The sequence below is a fragment of the Cavia porcellus genome, unplaced genomic scaffold (assembly GCF_034190915.1).
Source record: "Cavia porcellus strain 051 isolate PalLab524CR breed Dunkin Hartley unplaced genomic scaffold, mCavPor4.1 scaffold_31, whole genome shotgun sequence".
NCBI classification, from domain to species: domain Eukaryota; kingdom Metazoa; phylum Chordata; class Mammalia; order Rodentia; family Caviidae; genus Cavia; species Cavia porcellus.
In genome coordinates, this window is record NW_026947514.1 from 3,759,555 (window position 1) to 3,775,666 (window position 16,112).

General features: G+C 57.3%; 1 long non-coding RNA gene across 7 annotated transcripts in view; it reads right to left on the reverse strand.

Moving 5' to 3' along the window:
* Positions 1–15,250, reverse strand: part of LOC101788277 (uncharacterized) — a 34,218-nt gene extending 18,968 nt beyond the window's left edge. For 3 of the 7 annotated variants that reach the window (XR_010044817.1, XR_010044816.1, XR_010044822.1), the window contains exons 1-4: positions 15,116–15,250; positions 12,593–12,716; positions 10,001–12,407; positions 5,627–5,760 (exon numbers count right to left, since the gene is read on the reverse strand). This is a non-coding gene — a long non-coding RNA (uncharacterized LOC101788277). Of the gene's footprint in view, positions 1–5,626; positions 5,761–5,861; positions 6,133–10,000; positions 12,408–12,592; positions 12,717–13,687; positions 13,865–15,115 lie in introns of those variants that run through there. The other 4 variants (XR_010044821.1, XR_010044820.1, XR_010044818.1 and 1 more) reach the window with 4 other exon arrangements.
* Positions 15,251–16,112: the final 862 nt, after the last annotated feature.

Consider the following 16,112-nt stretch of genomic DNA (forward strand, 5'->3'; position numbering starts at 1 on the left):
GGCCTGCCCGAAGGTCCTGGAGCTGCTCGCTGCTACTCTCAGGAGCGCCGAGCAAAAGCTGGAGACGTCTGCAAGGCTGCGGACGGGCAGCCAGCGCAGGACGCCTGCCTCCCGCTTTCTAGAACTTCCAACCTTGATGGCTTCTGCAGAGTTCCCAGCTGAGCTGGCCACGGTGCCAACCTGTGTGTTGCCAAGGTCTCATGACCAAAAGGCACACAGTGGGCCACTGGGGATAGCACCTCCAGGCCACACCGCCTGGGACGGAAGCCACAAGCCTGCTCCATAACCCAACAAGGGTTTCCCAGCCTGGCCAACAGCCCAGCGACTTGGAACAGTGACCCATAACTTGTGGTCCCTGCACCATGGGACAAGGGGCAGCCCCTGGGCGCTTCCTGAGGTCCCTGGCTCTGACCTGCACCAAGATCTAAGTTCCCAAAAAGCTGACCAAAAGGAATGGGCTCGTGGCAATGACCCACTGACCACACAGTCAAGTGGAAGCTGGAGGCTGACACTGGCCTCCACACGAGGCCCCGCCACCAGCTATCCATACGGCCCTGGGTGGAACTCTGACCTGCTGGGATCTCCAGCCTCCTCATCTCAAACCCAGAACGACCATAGGCCTGAGGTCTTCAAGATTCCTATAACTCCAGACCCACAGTGGTCGGATCCACATACCTCAGCTGACCCCCAAGAAAAGCCTGGAGGAGTCCTGAGGCCCGAAGGGCTCCCAGGGCCCTCCGAGGACCACAGGTCTGCACTTGCACACTTCGTAGATGTGAAAACACAGCCAGAGAGCTGGAGACAGAAAATAAGACCACAGCCATAGCTGGGCTGGGGATTTAGCTCAGTGGCATAAGAGCCTGCCTGGCAAGCACAAGGTCATGAGTTCAATCCCTGGTACCACAATGGGGGGAAAAAAATCACAGCCATACTTAAGGCTAGACTCTGGGCTCTGAGGTTTAAAGTTGCTTTGTTCTGTTTTGTTTTTGGAATACCAGGATCAAACCCAGGACCTCGGGCACGCTAGGCAAAGGCTGTACCATGAGCTACCTAACTCCCCAGAGCTTGGACCCAGCCATGGTCTCCCCTCTGCCACCTGGCAAGTCACAAAAAATGTTCCTGCCATGAGGCGAGCAGGGACGCAACCTGTTCACTTCCCTGGAAAAAGGAGAAGCCTCTCTTCTCCATCACCATCACCCTGGGCTGCTTTTCATAGAACGCACTGAATTCACAGGCTGCTAGATCGAGTCACAGGAGGGGAAACAAAGGCCCAGGTGCCCACAACAACAAAGCAAGACACTGGTGTGACTGAGGTCTAACTCCTTGCTGTCTCGTGGCAGGGGCCATGCAGAGCGGCCAGGCACCAGGCAGCAGGGGCAGAGGTGGTCCCTGTAAGCCCGGGCCCCAAGGCCCCTACTGTCTTCTCTTACCACACACGGGGGCCCCAGGGTTTCAGAGCCCCCAGCCCCAGTGATGGGGATGACCCTGCCATCCCACCACCCACAGCGTGGCCAGGAGGCCGAAGGGCACACAGCCCAGCTCCCTGATGGCCGGCAGACAGGCAGGTCAGCTCTTAGCTCCCTCGCTGTCCTCTTTCCCCAGCGTCTTGTCCCCTTGGCCCTCTGGGTCTCCCCAGCTGTCTGATGCTCAGGCAGGCCTCAGGCCCAGTTTGATCAAACTCTTGGTCACGGGCATCATCACTGTTACTTGTCTTTCCCAAGCCACTTGCAGAAATCTGGAAGGAAGAGTGTGGCGTCCCCAGGGTCAGGCGGGTGAGCCGGCTGGTCGCAGGGTCTGCGCCCGGAGCCCGGCAGACAGTGCCCGGGAACACACACACACTCCATTCCCGGAAGGTAATTGGGGTTTTCTTCTTTCTGAAGAAAGGGCACCTTCCATTGACAAAGTGCATTCAGGGGACCTGGGAAAACTCACCCGCAGCCTCCCAATTATCCCCAGGTGGCTGTGCTCCAGGGGCTCCCCACATTCCTTTCTGCCCCAGCCTTTGTTTCCATCTGAAGGGGCCCTGCGAGCTAGGGGCTAAGAGTCTCCTCCTTAAGCCCCTGCCAAAGACCCTATTCACTGTGTAACGAGACGCCAAGCAAAAGGTGGTGGGGAGCCTTCCTCCCCCTACTCCCAGGCGAGGGGAGCTAAGAACTCTCCATCTGCATTTTTTTTTTTTTTCTGAAGCCAAAGAAACTGTACAGCAATTAAGAAAGTCACGACTACATCCTTGGACCATCCTCTCCTAATTAATTCCTCTCCCACACACAAGCCCCTTGAGCTGGGGGCTGGGAGGGCGTACTAGCCCCCGCCCCCAGCACCTGCCCTGCACACCAAACCCCCGGCAGTCACTCAGGACTTAGGGGTGAAGGCAGACATAGCTGAGGACCTCATGACAGTCTGTTCCAAGAGGCCTGGCTGTAGCGACCAACTTCCCCAAGCGAGGATGGGGCATGTGCCTCCCTGGTCCCAGGACCAGACAAATGCAAGAGGTACTAGAAATTCTAGGGTCAGTGTCCCCCTCAGAGACGGTCCTGTTGGGAGCCAGGAACCCAGGACCTGCTCCTGGCAGGGGACTCTCCTGTTGCAGGGGCCTGGCAGGGGCCACCATAGAGAGCAGACCCCCTTTTGTCCTCATTGTGCCCAGGTATGCTCACACACTCCTCCTGCTCTAACCCACCCGTGTCACAGCAACAGAGCTGCTGTGTGCAAGCGTTGGCCTCCAGCCTGCATCGGTGGGGCCTCTCTGAGGCCCGGACATCTTGAAAAAAGGAAATCCACACTTAAGATGGCCTCTTCTGGAAAGATCCAGCCCTTCCGGAACTTTCTGCCTGCTCACACTAGGGCCAGGAGAGCAAGCCAGACTTCCTGCTGCTTTGGGAGAGAGGACCCGGCTCGCTCCAAGTACCAGGGAAAGTGGGGCTCACTCTTGGCCTTACGACCCCCTTAAATCCTAAACTCCTAAAACAGAACAAGCTTCCAGACTCAGCTTCTACAGCTGTCTACATTACTCCCCGACCTTTAGCCCTGCGGAACCCTGGCTGTCTCCTTCCACGACCCCTTCTGTGCAAAGCTCCCCTTCCTCTTTTCAAGGAAAATTTCCTTAGCGAGTTCATGAAAAGATGGGTCCTTTTTTTTTAATGCTTCCTAGAAATCCGATTGCTCATAGAAACATTTAGTTACTTCATGGACATGAATGAACAAGAAATTCATGGGTCCCCGAGTCTTGCCAGGTTTTAACACTATGGAGAAGTGAACTTGGAAACACGTTTGGATTTTGGGTTGCAACTCAGCAGCCACAAGAGCAGAAGCCCCAAAACTCAAGTAGAACTCACAGATGGGAGCCAAGAGAGGGCTGCTCATTCCTCTCCCTATTGCATGCGTGCACGCATGTGTGTGCACGTGTGTGTGCACGCATGTGTGTGTCTACAGCGCTGGAGGTGGCACACAGGACCTCAGCGTGCTAAGCAAGGGCTCTACCACTGAGCTGCAATCCCAGCCCTCAACTTACCTCTTGATTCCCTTGCCTACCTACCCAGGGCACTTCCAGACAAGACCACCATCTGTCCCCTATGTCTATGCCCACCCTGAAGCTACTAGGTACTGTTGGATACCATGACAAATGACCAGAGATCCCCAGGGTCCTCTCTTGGGTTACGGGGTCCTCTGCACCTTGCTTTCTATCCAGTCGGGGTCTCATTTTCCTCCTTAGGGCTCAGGGATTCACCAACTCATCCAAAACCAAAAATATTCCCCTGAAAACGGTCAGGTCTTTCCAGGCTTAGCAGTGCGGTCTTTCAGTAGTTCCCGCCCATGCTGTGTGAGTGTGAGGACGGTGTCGTATGCGGTTTGGCTCAGCTTCTCTGATTCAGCCCTTAGCCTTCTGTAATCTGTATTTTTACCTAATGACACAAACTGCAGAAAGGGGTGGGCCTGAGGCTGACCACACCTGAAATGCTCTGGGGAGGTGGCTCAGGAGTAGAGTTCCTGCCTTTGCAAGCCTGGGTTTGACTCCCAGCACCACAAAAACCAGCAAATGACAAAAGCCTAAGTTGCGACTCAGTGCAAAGACGGCTCTGGCCCTGGCACTGGCCCTGGCCCAAACTCCTGATGGGGTAGGGCAGCCCTGAGGTGAGTGGGCAGGGGCTTGGCGGGCCACACCTATGGGTCCCTCAGCACCTTGGCACCCTGGGCCCTTAATTCAGCCCCCTTGCAAGCGTCCTGAGGGTCCCTGAGGAGGAGCCCAGGAGCCTCAGGTACTCGGCTGCGAGCTACCGCTTTGTCTGAGCCCAGGCTGCCATGGCCCTGGAGCCAGCATCCTGGGGTGCAAAGCTCCCCTTCCAGGCTAACTCTCCACAGCGCTGTGTTTGCAGGTGGCTCAGCAAATGCCAGCTTGGAGTAAATGTCACAGGGCAGAGCTTTCCTGGTACCCTGGGCACACATTCCTCCCCCCTGCCCATAGCCTGCCAGGCCCTCCAGAGAGCAAAGACAAGCAGACAAGGCCTCAGCCTGGCCAGGTCCTTTGCCTGGCGGACCACACAGCCCACCAGGATTTGTTTAAAATTACTATCCCTGTCCTGCAGTCACACCAGGGGACCAGGGAGGGCTGCTGAGGAGCCACCTCCTGGAAGCTGCATTTGGAGCACAGTCCAGGGGCGCCAAGGGTCGAGTGTGGGCTCACATGTCTGGGGGTACTCAAGGCTGGGGCCTGGCACAAGCTCAGCTCACAGAGACCCCATGAGTGGGCATCGAGAGCAGGTGTGAGGGGCTGGCATCTGGGCCAAGAACAGGGCTGGGGCCACCCCAAGAAGCCCCCAAAGGACAGCCTATCCTCCCCTATCCTCCCCGCCCACCCTGGAGACTCAGCCCCTCCCTAACATGGCCATTCACCGCACAGCACAGGTCCTGACACAGCGGGGCCTCACAGACAGACAGGGTCATCCAGAAGAGCCTCCAGCCCTTCTCTCCTAGCCCAGGGCCCCCCACTTTCCTCAACTCAGAGCCTTGGATGTTTCGTGAATATGTCCAGAAGACTGGGAAGGAATATCAGAGCTCAAATCTCCCCTTCTTCCGCCTCCTCTACCACCACTGATTTTATTTAAACAAATAAAAACATTCCCCCCACCATGAACATTCAGGGTGAGGCTAGGGGCCAAAGAAGCATGTGCCCCTTGGTGTGAAGACAGCGTCGAAGCCGAGTGTGGGTGCTGAGACCCCCAGGGATGGGGTCACCACGGTGGGGGGAGAAACGTCCCCCGGCGGGACACACGGCCCCTCTTCACGGCTTTGCGCGGAGCTGGTCCCTCCTGAGAGCATGAGCGGCCGCAGTGTCTTTTGTGTACCTGGCCCTGGCCCTGGCTGTCCCCAAACCTGAGTGCTCCCCACTTACCGTAGCTGGCGTGTGCTCCACCGTGCTGGCTCGGGTGCCCAGGGTCTCCACCGCAGTCTTCAGGCCCAGCGCTGAGGTCCATGTGCGAGGCTGGCAGAGGCCCCACCTTCTGCACCCCAGTTGAATGTTTCTATTCCTGCATGGCCCTAATGAAACTGTGACACTGTGTGTGTGTGTGTGTGTGTGTGTGTGTGTGTGTGTGTGTGTGTGTCTGTGAAAACGACGCAAGAAACTCACCCTGATCCGGAAGGAGGCGGGGGCTCATGGAGACTGAAGTCCTGGCGGTGAGTTCCTGGGGGTCCGCTGCTCCTTCTTGTCCGAAGTCCTTCAGCCTGACCAGCCAAGGTCACAGCCCCAGTGGACAAGGCCAGCTTTGGGGAGGGGCAAGGAGTCAGAATTATTGCCATGTAAGAACAGGAAACATCTGCGCACACACTCATGCCTGCAAACGTGGGCATGGAGTGTGTCTCACCTGAGGTTTGCTTTGAGGCAGCGTGGGGTCTCCATGGGGGTCGAGTCAAGGCAGGATAAAGGGGCACCCCCCAAAACCAACACCAAGTAGTCAGCAGGATGCCTGGCAGCACTGAGCCCAAAACCTCGGGGACATGGTGGCGGGATGGGCATGGCGTGAGGACCGAGGGTCACTGCAGTCCCTGGTCAGTGGGACCCTGGAGGCGGGTCCCTGGGAGGAGGCATCTGCGGAGTGTGGTGCCCCTGGGAGATGGGGCCCCCAGCAGGAGAACCTGTTAGAAACCAAGGCAACACTGAGAACTGGGCAGAGGCACCTGGGCCTAGACAAGGGCGAAAGGCAGCAAAAAGCAAGAGGTCTGATGGCTTCAGGTGCAGATTTGGCAAGGGCAGAGGGCTGGGAGGGCAGGTCCAGTCACCAGGCAGAGGGGGGCGGGGGGACAAAAGGTAGGAGGGGGCAGAGGGCCAGGCAGGTAGAAAGAGCAGCTGGGCAGCCAGCCAGAGGCCGAGCCTGCGGGCGCAGCCTGGCGGTTCCCTGCCATCTGTCCTTGTGTGGGACAAAGGCCCCAGCCAGCGGGAAGTGGACCAGGGAGCTGGACTGGGCCCCCAGGGAAAGATGGCGAAGGAAGGGTCCAAACCACACCCCCCACCTCAAGAGAAAGACCTGCATGGCCAATAACCAGGACACATCACAGTAACCCTCATGCAAGGTGCAGGGGCCCAGGACAGCTATCCGCATGCAGCTGTGGGGTGAGGAGGGGAGATGCAGGACGGGGGACAGGCAGGTGTGCGGTACGCGCAGAAGACCCAAGGGGTCAAGGCCACTTCGCACTCTCTTGCTGTCCACTACAAAGCCAGAGCCCGTGGCTCCAGCACCTAGGACGACCCCCCGGCTGCCCTCCCTGGGTAGCAGAGGCCATCAAGGGACATACTAGGTGACAGGTGCCGAGTCCGGGGCCGGCGCCATGGGCACGCTCAGTTAGGATCAACTGTTGGATGACGGGATGGACGCGCGGGTGAATGCAGGGCAAGACTCCCAGGCCCCTCCAAACAGGGCCAAGCTAGACAGCTATCCACGTAGGGGCACCCGCCCCTGGTCCTAGACACCCGTGTGGCCCACCTGCTGCTCTGTGGTACAGTCCGGCCCGTCATTCACCCACCTGCCCAGGCATACATCCCACATACTCTTCCTGAGCCCCACTATTTGCCAGGCTGGTGCTGGGACACCTAGAGGAGGGGAGGTTGGCCTAGGACACCCTAAAATGCCCACATGAGAATGGGAGGGAGGGGGAGAGATAGGAGACTGAGGACACAGCAAGAGGAACAGTAAAGGCAAAAAAATAGCAACTCTGAGAAAAATGAGAGACTTCCCTTCCTGTGCCCCACTGGCTCCGCCTCCCATCTGACTGGAGCTATAGCCTGGTCTGTCACCTGGGTCCCCCATCTGACTGGATGGGGGGTCTGGGGCCAACTCGGAAGCTGCTTGGGACCCACAGAGTGGAGCTGTACCTGTGCCCACACAGAGTACCCTTGGGGGCTCTCAGGAACTAAGCTAAGGAGAGGGTCTAGGGCACATCCCTGCGTGGCTGATCTACAGAGGAAAGCACGCGGGGCCTGTGGATTATTCTTTACTACTTAAAAGAAATCCTCCACAGCTATGGGGACACACAGCTACCACTGCAGCACTCTGGGAGGCTGAAGCAGTAGAATTGCACATTTAAACCCAGCCTGGATAAGTTGGGAGAGCCTGCCTCAAATTTAAAAAAAAAAAAGCAGGGGGAGGGCGGGAGGGGGGCCTGGGGGTGAAGCTCAGGAGCAAAGACCTGGATTCAGCCCTAGTACTAAAAAAATAACTTCTCTCAAATGTCAGACTGTTGGCCCTACCCTCCACCGGCCGAGAGGGGAAGGAGTTGGCTTGCAGGCCATCAGGTAGGGACCTTTTCCCTTCTCCCTCTCCCAAGTTCCAACATCTTCCTAGACCAGGAGGCAGAGGTCCCCTGGGGATCTGGCTCATCCTGGTCTGTCTCGGGGTACCGGCCAGGTCTGGCATGGCTAACTGGAAGGAACAAGCCATTCAGACCCAGAGTCCCATAGAAGCTTTAGCCAAGTGACTGACTGGGGTGGGGGTGGAGGTCTTCAGGGTGGGGCTAATAACATTCGCTTGCTGCGTCCACCCCCAGTCTCCTCCAGTGTTTCCATTTGGCTCAGTTCTGGAGAGAGCCTAAAGTTTAATTGGAGTGATCTAATCTTGATCGATCTGCCTTAGAGGGGAAAACATCCAGAATCTGGGATAAGTCTCCTCCTCAGGACACACCCACTCTAGAGACCTCAATGAGCTGAAGGATGAGGAGGTACAATCTGAGCTGCAGGACCTCAGGGTGGGGGACATGGGGTACAGAGATGAACTAAGAGCTATGAGGCCCCATCTGAGTTGGGGGCTGGGGTGAGCTCAGGGCCATGCCCAGGATGGACACACAACTCTACCCTAAGCCGCACCCCAGCCCCACTCAGGTTTGGTGGCATTTTTAAATTGATTTTTTGGTATTTTGGTTTGAGACAAGGTCTCGCTCTGTGGTTCGGGCTGGTCTCCCCACCTCGGCCCTGGGTTACAGGTGTGCCCTACCACGCCCAGCTTCTGGCAGGCCTGCTGCCCCAGCTCCTGTTGACCCATCCTGCCAATCCATTGCCCCCTAAATCCCAATCACATCAGTATGTGGGAGCCAAATCTGAACCCCAAACTAGCCTCCTGTGGGGGTGCTAACATCCGTCTATCTGGGCCTGGACAGGGCATGCATGGTTGCTGGCTGGAGGCGACCTCACTGGCGCCTCCGGCTTGGCCCTCTGCTGCCATCTGCTAGTCTAAGTCCTGAAGCTGGCCGGGTGCACGCTAGCTTTGGAAACGGGTCCCCCACGGGACCCGAGCCCACGGGCAGCTCTTGGACAACACAAATGCACACCCCAGCCAGCTGCATGTGCTGCTCAGACCGGAACAAAGCAGCATCCTACAATACAACCTATCTCCAGCCCTGCGTGACAACTTTCAACCCCACTCAATGGGCCTCGAGGTGGGACAGAGGCGCAGACCTCAATGAGGGGGCGAGGGGACCGTGTCAGCTGCAGCCCCGAAATTAGAAGTGTGGCTTAAGAACCCACACAGCCCCTGCCCTGCGGACGCTGGCTCGCCTCATTATGATAATCAGTGTGTTTTCCCTTCGCAGACAAAGAAGGCTCCTTACAAGACGAATATTGGAATCCAGCAGCTACCTCATTAGTGTCTGCGGCCTCTTCCTCCGACAAGGCCCAAGATTAGCCCTGCGTTCATTAAGGGACAAGGGCGGACAGTGGGATAAAGCTGAAAGCCCGGGCTGGGGGTGGGGAGGCCTTTTCTGCTGGCCATTCATCGCCCCGGCAGTGCCTCTCACACTGGGGTGGGAGGGAAAGGGGTTACACTGCATGGAAGGAGTTAAAAACCCCAAAATGGGGAGATTTGATTTGAAAACCTGCTGGGATTTGTCATTGGGTAATCAATTTAACAGCTTTCTCCTGTTTCCTTTCTTCACCCCAACACGACCTAAGAGGAAGCCTTTCTGCAGATGAGTTTTGGGTGGGTTTTAGTATTTCCTAAGTCTTCCTTTCCTGCTTAGGGCCTTAATGCCTTTCTTAAAGCACTCTTTTCTGTCTTCTCCCCTACCCCTCCTCCCTCTCTGACTTAGTCCTGTCTCTGGGCCTCCCGTGGGAACCAGTAAGAAAACTGCATGTTGGCGTGAGTAATCCTCCCCCGACTTTCTCAAGCCCCTTCCCTAGCTGTGTCCAGCCTTACCTGCAGGAGGCCTGCTGCACCTGGCCTGTAACTACTGCGACTGACAGGGCACCCGCAGAGCGGATCTGTCCCGGGCGTGCTCCCAGCCTCGAACCCAGGCCAACCAGCTCCCGAGGGCTTAAGGCAGTGCCTCAAGGGAGGCAGATCCGGAGCTGGGAGGTCTGGGTGTGCGAGTTCCGGGGCCAGCCGACTGCCGGCGCGGAGCAGGTGTCTCTGTGCGGTGTGTCCGAGGAAGTGAATCGGAGCCGCAAAGCCGTGTGAGGAGGCACAGGCACGTGTGGTGTGCTGGCAACGTGTTGAGAGTTAAGTTACAGAGACTTTACCTGAGCGAGCGCCGCCGGGCGGAGCAGAGCGGGTCAGGAGGCATGGGTTGAAGAGGAGATGGAGTGAGGAAGGAAAGCAGTGGAGACAGGGCCCCTCGAGAAGCCGGGCTGCGAAGGAAAGAGAGAGACTGGAGTGGCCAGAAGGGGACAGGAGGGACCTGGAACACCAGGCTGCGGGGAGAACAGAGTTGGGACAAGGAGGAGGCAAGGATGGAGGTGCAGGCCGGAGACGGGTTCACATCTACTGTTGAATCATAGGCAATGGGGACCTGGGGAGCCACTTGACAGCCTCTGTGTCCCTGGGTGGTGGCAGGCCGGCCCTGGGTCAGGACAGGGAGTTGTGAGGATCAAATGAGTGCACGATCGCAAAAGGGGCCAGAGCCCCACTCTCGTCATTCACAGGAGCACCCCTCTGTCTCACCACCCACCGGCCTCTCACCGGGCCTTGGATGGTCACCGGCCGTGAATTACATGTCCTGAACATTCAGGATGTTAAAAACCAGCAGTGAAAGCTCCTGCCAGTCTCTGGAAGACAAAAGGTTCCCTCCTAATGGCCTGAATTAACTCAAAGCGGGTCCCCACCCACTACATTTGTTACCTCCCAAGTCACCCTTCCACCTCCATTTGCCACATAATCCAATCAGGCCCTTTCAGACGCTGGGCCGCTATTGTCCACACAAGCTGGGCTTCTCTAAAGCAACCCAGAGTTGTTTTTGTCTTGTCCGGACAAAACTGGTTGGCTTAAAAAAAAAAAGAGAGACCAAAGAAAGTACTAGCCAAATGAGGACCCAATTAGCTACGAGAGACCGTTTGCATTAATCTTCCTGTCCTCCACCTAGCCTGGCACAGTAGGCATATTGTCAGCAGTTCAGAAAATGTTTGCTGAATTAATTCCACTTTGATTGATTCTGAAATGTATTTGTGGAGCGCAAACACCCAGAGAATTTACTGGGTGCCGGCTGGCCAGGGGACACCAAGAGACAGACAGCCTGGGGTTAAGTGTCCCACAATTTCCACAGCAATTTACAAAGCACTTTCACGGTAGCTACAGCATGTGGCTCCCCCAAGCAGCCTTGAGGTAGAGAAAAGCAGGGCTAGGGTTTGGGGGTTTGGTTTTTTTGTTGTTTTTGGTCTTTTTTTCTTTTTTGGTTCTTAAATCCCCATTGAGGCCACGAGGGAAACTGAAAGCTAGAGAAGCCAGGCGACTTGTTTACGGTCACACCATTATTAAGAGGTGATGCCAGCGCATGGAACAGGCCTTGGGGTCACCTAGTCCCCCCAAACCACCCTGGACCCCTGGGATTTCAGACAGGCTTCCCCCGCCGTCAAATGTTTGATTGGGAATAAAAGAACTCTGGGTCAGGGGCGCCAGGAGGGTCACTGGCAGCACCCGAAGCCCAGCTCTGACCACTTCGCTCACTGGCAGTGGACAAAACACTCACATGCCTCCCCTTCCTCCTGTATGTGTGGACCTACCCTGTGGGAGGGGGCTCTCGGCTCAGGTCCTCTTTCCCACCTACCTTTTTCAAATTAAGCAAAGCGAGACCAAATTGAGCCTGGCCTGAGAGCAAGGCCGCCCAGTGACATGTGGAGACCCTGGAGGAACTGTGCATTTGTGTTACATAGAAAGTGCTCTGGAAATGAGAGTGTGTGTAATTCACGATCTTACTCAAGTCTGCCCTCTGGCCGGTGTCTCTGTGGCGCCCCTGCCCGATGCAAGGAGACCCCATGACAGGGGCTGTCAGGAGTCTGCGGGAGAATAAGAACAACAAGTAAGACAGAGCCTGGAGCACGGTGGGACGGGAAGAACCCGGCAGGCTCCTCAACAAACATTTGCTGACCGCTTGCCCTACACCCGCCTAGACCTGAGCTGCTTTAAGTCATTTAATTCTCACAACGACCTAGGGGGTGGCCCCGGCGTCCCTGCTCCCCGAGAAAGGACAGGGAGGTCCTGGGAGAGGTGGGCATGCCATCGGCAATCAGTCACATGCTCATTCCGCAAGACCACCCAGAGCCTGGAGTTGCTCTTGGCCCAGGTCCCCCTCCTGAGGAATTCCCAGAGGGACCCCTCCACTTGGGACAGCTTGAGGCAACGCAGTCAGTCAGGGGACACTGAAGACCCTGGGGGAGGGAAGCACCAGTGGCCCAGCAGGCAACATAAGCAGAGACACACAGGACAGGAGGCGGAGTCAGGCCACAGGCAGGGCCAAGACAGAGGGGAAGGCCCAGTGCCCCCTCACTAGGGCACTGGGTTACGTCTCTAGCTCCAAGGGACAGCTGCTGGTCACTTCCAGGTGTCTTCATCCTGTCCTTCCAGGGGCTGGACCTCAAGGGTCTGCTGGTGGCTGGTGGGTAGGCCAGTCGGGTCCAGGAATCCAGGCTCTGAGTGACATATGCAAATGAAGACCTGCATAAAAGCCCAAGGGAAAAGATTAGTTACAAGTTTAAGTTAATTAATAACAATTAAAATTCACCAATTAAAAGTTAATTGTCTTTAAAGGCAAATAGGTCTGGGGGCAACACAGGAAGGACAGCAGGATGGGGTTCACCCGCCATATTGTATGCAAGTTGCAATAAGGGGGGCCAAGGTACCGTCTTGAGGAGGAGGTGGAGGCAGGCAGCTGGCACCTGGCAGCAGCTTGGCATCCAGGGGAGGTGGTCCTTGAGAACGAGGGTGGGGGGATGAGTCCATGATGTCATCCCTGAAGAGACATCCCTGAAGAGCATGGGAGGGGGCCGATTAGAACCATCTTGATGACCTCTAACGGCCAGCACAGAAACCGCAGAGAGGGAGGGGGCAGCTGGAGGAAAGGAAAAGAGGGAGGGGTATGAGGGAGGGAGGAGGGGAGGGGAGAGAGGGATGAGGAACATGGGCAGGGGAGGGGGCAGAAGGTAAGAGGAGCCTGAGGGGGAAGAGGGGGCGGAGACTTGGAAGGGGAGGAGGCAGAGGGCTGGAAGGGAAGGAGTGGGAGGAGACTTGGAAGGGGAGGAGGTAGAGAACAGGAGGGGGACGAGGGGGAGGAGGGGGAGGAGAACTGGGAGGGGGAGAGCAATGGGAGGGGGTAAAGATGACTTGATTGACAGGTCACAAGTGTTGGCTGTGCGCCTGCGCACCTCAAATCAATTTAGCGGGCCAGGAACCACTTGCACGAACACATCGCTAGGGGGCGCAGAGCGCGCTCCCGAGTCAGACCAACAGCGCAACCACCTGCAGCGCCCCGCCCGCGCCACAGAGCAGTTGCCAGGCCCAGGATGGCCAGGGTGCGTGGGTGGGTGGGCGAGGGGCGACCAACAGGTCTCGCCCTTGGCGCACAGCCCCCTGGCCCACCGCAAAAGACCACCACGTCTCCAACTGGCCTTGCCAGTTGCCAACAGCCAGAACGCACCATGACTTAGGATTGGGGTCTTCTGCGCCCCCTACCCCTCACCAGAGGGGGTCGCCTCTCACCAGAGACCAGGACAGCGAGGGGCGCCCGCCACCAGGGTCTCCCTAAAGCACGATCCCACTGGCCGTAAGAAAAACCAGGTACCTTCGGCAAATCCAATTAAATGTGAATTAATTACCACGTAAGAGACCCAGTTCTCAAGACACCATTTTGGTTCACGACACATGATATAAAATAAAAGCAGACCACCCTGCCCCCCCCTTCGCCCACGCGCAGCGACGCCCCCGCCCCTCAAATTCACCTCCTTCTGCGCCACAGACTCAAGACCCTCACTGAGATACCCTCACTCTACATCCAGCCTCGTCCTCTTGTCCACATGTGCCACACCTTTGGAGACCCCCAAGACGGAAAACCTCTGAAATAAACTAACTGCGTCCACGCACTCCCACGACACCTCAACACGCACAACCAGTGCGCATGACGCATCTCTGCTCAAGCGACTCCAGCAGGCACCACCCAGCGAACCTGAAAACCACAGCGCATCTTCCCCTCAAGTGGGTGAACCAAGAATCCCCCCCCAGCAAACCCCCGAGCCCGACCCTCCAGTAAAAGAACAAAGGCCACCTCCCCTCCCCACCCCGCCCCCCAAAATTCCGCAGTGCCACTGGCGCCCTCTTGCGGCCAACGAGAAAACCTTCCAGAAACCTGCCACGTAGCAGCCCTCTTGCGCCCCCACCCCAAGCTCGGCAGCCCAAGCTGGGGAGGGGGCGGTTTAAGGGGCCTTCACAGGGACAAAGAAAACGGCAAAAGGCAATTTTACCAAAAGCCAAAAGCGCTTAACATTCCAGAACCTTCCAGCGACCATCATGCGCAATACTGATGAGACACCCAATTCCCCGAGTTCGCAGTTTCCAGGCCCCTCTCAACACACCCACTTTTTCTTGTATTTCACTTCCTTCTGGGACCCCAAAACACGGCCCACCTCCTGTTTCTGTCTCACCTGCGCCCCCAACCCCTTGGTACTTTCTGGACCGCCTATCCCAGGCAAACTGGGGGGTGGGGGGCGACAGGTTTGCGCTTGGAGATCTCATCTCAACACGCACGACACGCATCTGCGAGACCCCAGGGTCCAGCCTGCACACTTTACTCCCTCTGTTTTGCCCAGAGCCCACTGGTCTCACTAAACCTCGGTACTGGGATCAGGAATCCCTAGGGGACAGGAACCTCTACCTCCCGCGCCCACGGCCCGCCAGGAACCTGGCGAAAGACTGGGGCCAAACTATCCCCTGGGACCCTTCTCCTGAGTGATTCCCCCCGAGCCCCGGGCCCCCTCATTTCATCATCGCCGTATCTCCCGCTATGAATGTGATCCTAAAGGCATCTTTGAACCCAGAGAACGGAATTTTTGGACCCCAGTGATCACGGGCAGGTTTGGCTCGACTCCTCCCAACCCCTCTTCGCCAGCGTCTCTGCCACGAGCACTGAGTCCTGTAGGACTGAGTGAGAAAACGTCCCTGATGTTTCCCCCCAGCAGGAAAATGTGCCTGGCGCTTCCTCTCCTAACAGAATCTCATGTACTGATGCTCGGGGACCAAGGCAGACAGAGGCCACCTTCGGGAGACATCCCCGGGATCGTCTGCATCGTGTCCAGGAGGACGGAACCCAGCCCAGTGTGGGGTGTCATCTTCTTTTCGCACATCCTTCGAGGCAAGGATGGCCAACCACTCACCAAGTGAGGAAGGCTTGCGTGGGTGCCCCAGCTCTTCGGAGGAGCTGCGCCAGGCTAGTGAGCCAAGGCGCGCTCCATCCCAGCTCGCCGCCGTCTGCGCTAGGGGTTGGCTGGGTGGGGTTTATATGGAGGCGCAGAGGGGGTGGTCTCTGACGTCAGCGCATTCTGCTGCAATGCGCTCATTTCTCTAAAAGTGATTGGCCGGAAAAATGAGCCCCCCAGATTCTATGACAAATTGCTGTAGCCGCACCCAGATTGCAGCAAAGAACGGAGGAAAAAAATCTGCCGCAGTGCCCCTGGCCGCCATGACCAACACCCTGTGGTCCGAGTGTTTTTTCCCCTCCGTGAGCCCTGACCGCAGGAGGAAGGGCAGTGTGTGTGCATGACTGGTGGGGAAATCGCCCCCAAGCGAGGGTCGTCCTTAGAGAGGCTGAGAGTGAAGGTGGGGTGCCCGGAGCTGGGCGGGGGGGTGGCGGCCGTGTGGATCGTACACCTTACTGTTCCCAAGAACAGACCAGAGGATGCAGACTTAGGGAAAGAGGAGGATGATTTCTGCTCATTGTTCTGGAAAATAAAAAGCCCCCAGGCGAGATAACTGGCTGCCGGATGTCGCCCAGGCTGTCGCCCCCTTGCTGCCCACTCTATTTCTGACGCGTAGACATGAGCCAGTCCAGTATCCTGGAAGTGGACAAACCTGGCTGGGAGTCCCGGGCTCGGCCGGTTACAACCTGTAGACCCGGGACCGTGTGAACATCTCCCGCTCTTTCCGGGGGTGGGGTGGGTACACGGGTGTTTCTTCCACTTCCTAAGGGGGCACCCTCAAAGCAGGACTTCAGTGAAGCAGGACATAGATGTGAGCCGTGGCCACTTAAGAAAACTACTTTGCCCGGTGAGGAGAGGGTCCTACGTGGACATGGCTGGAGAAGCCCTCCCGAATTGGGGTAATTTCCACACACGTCCGCTTTGAAAGAGCACCCCCCACCCCAGCAGGGGGTCC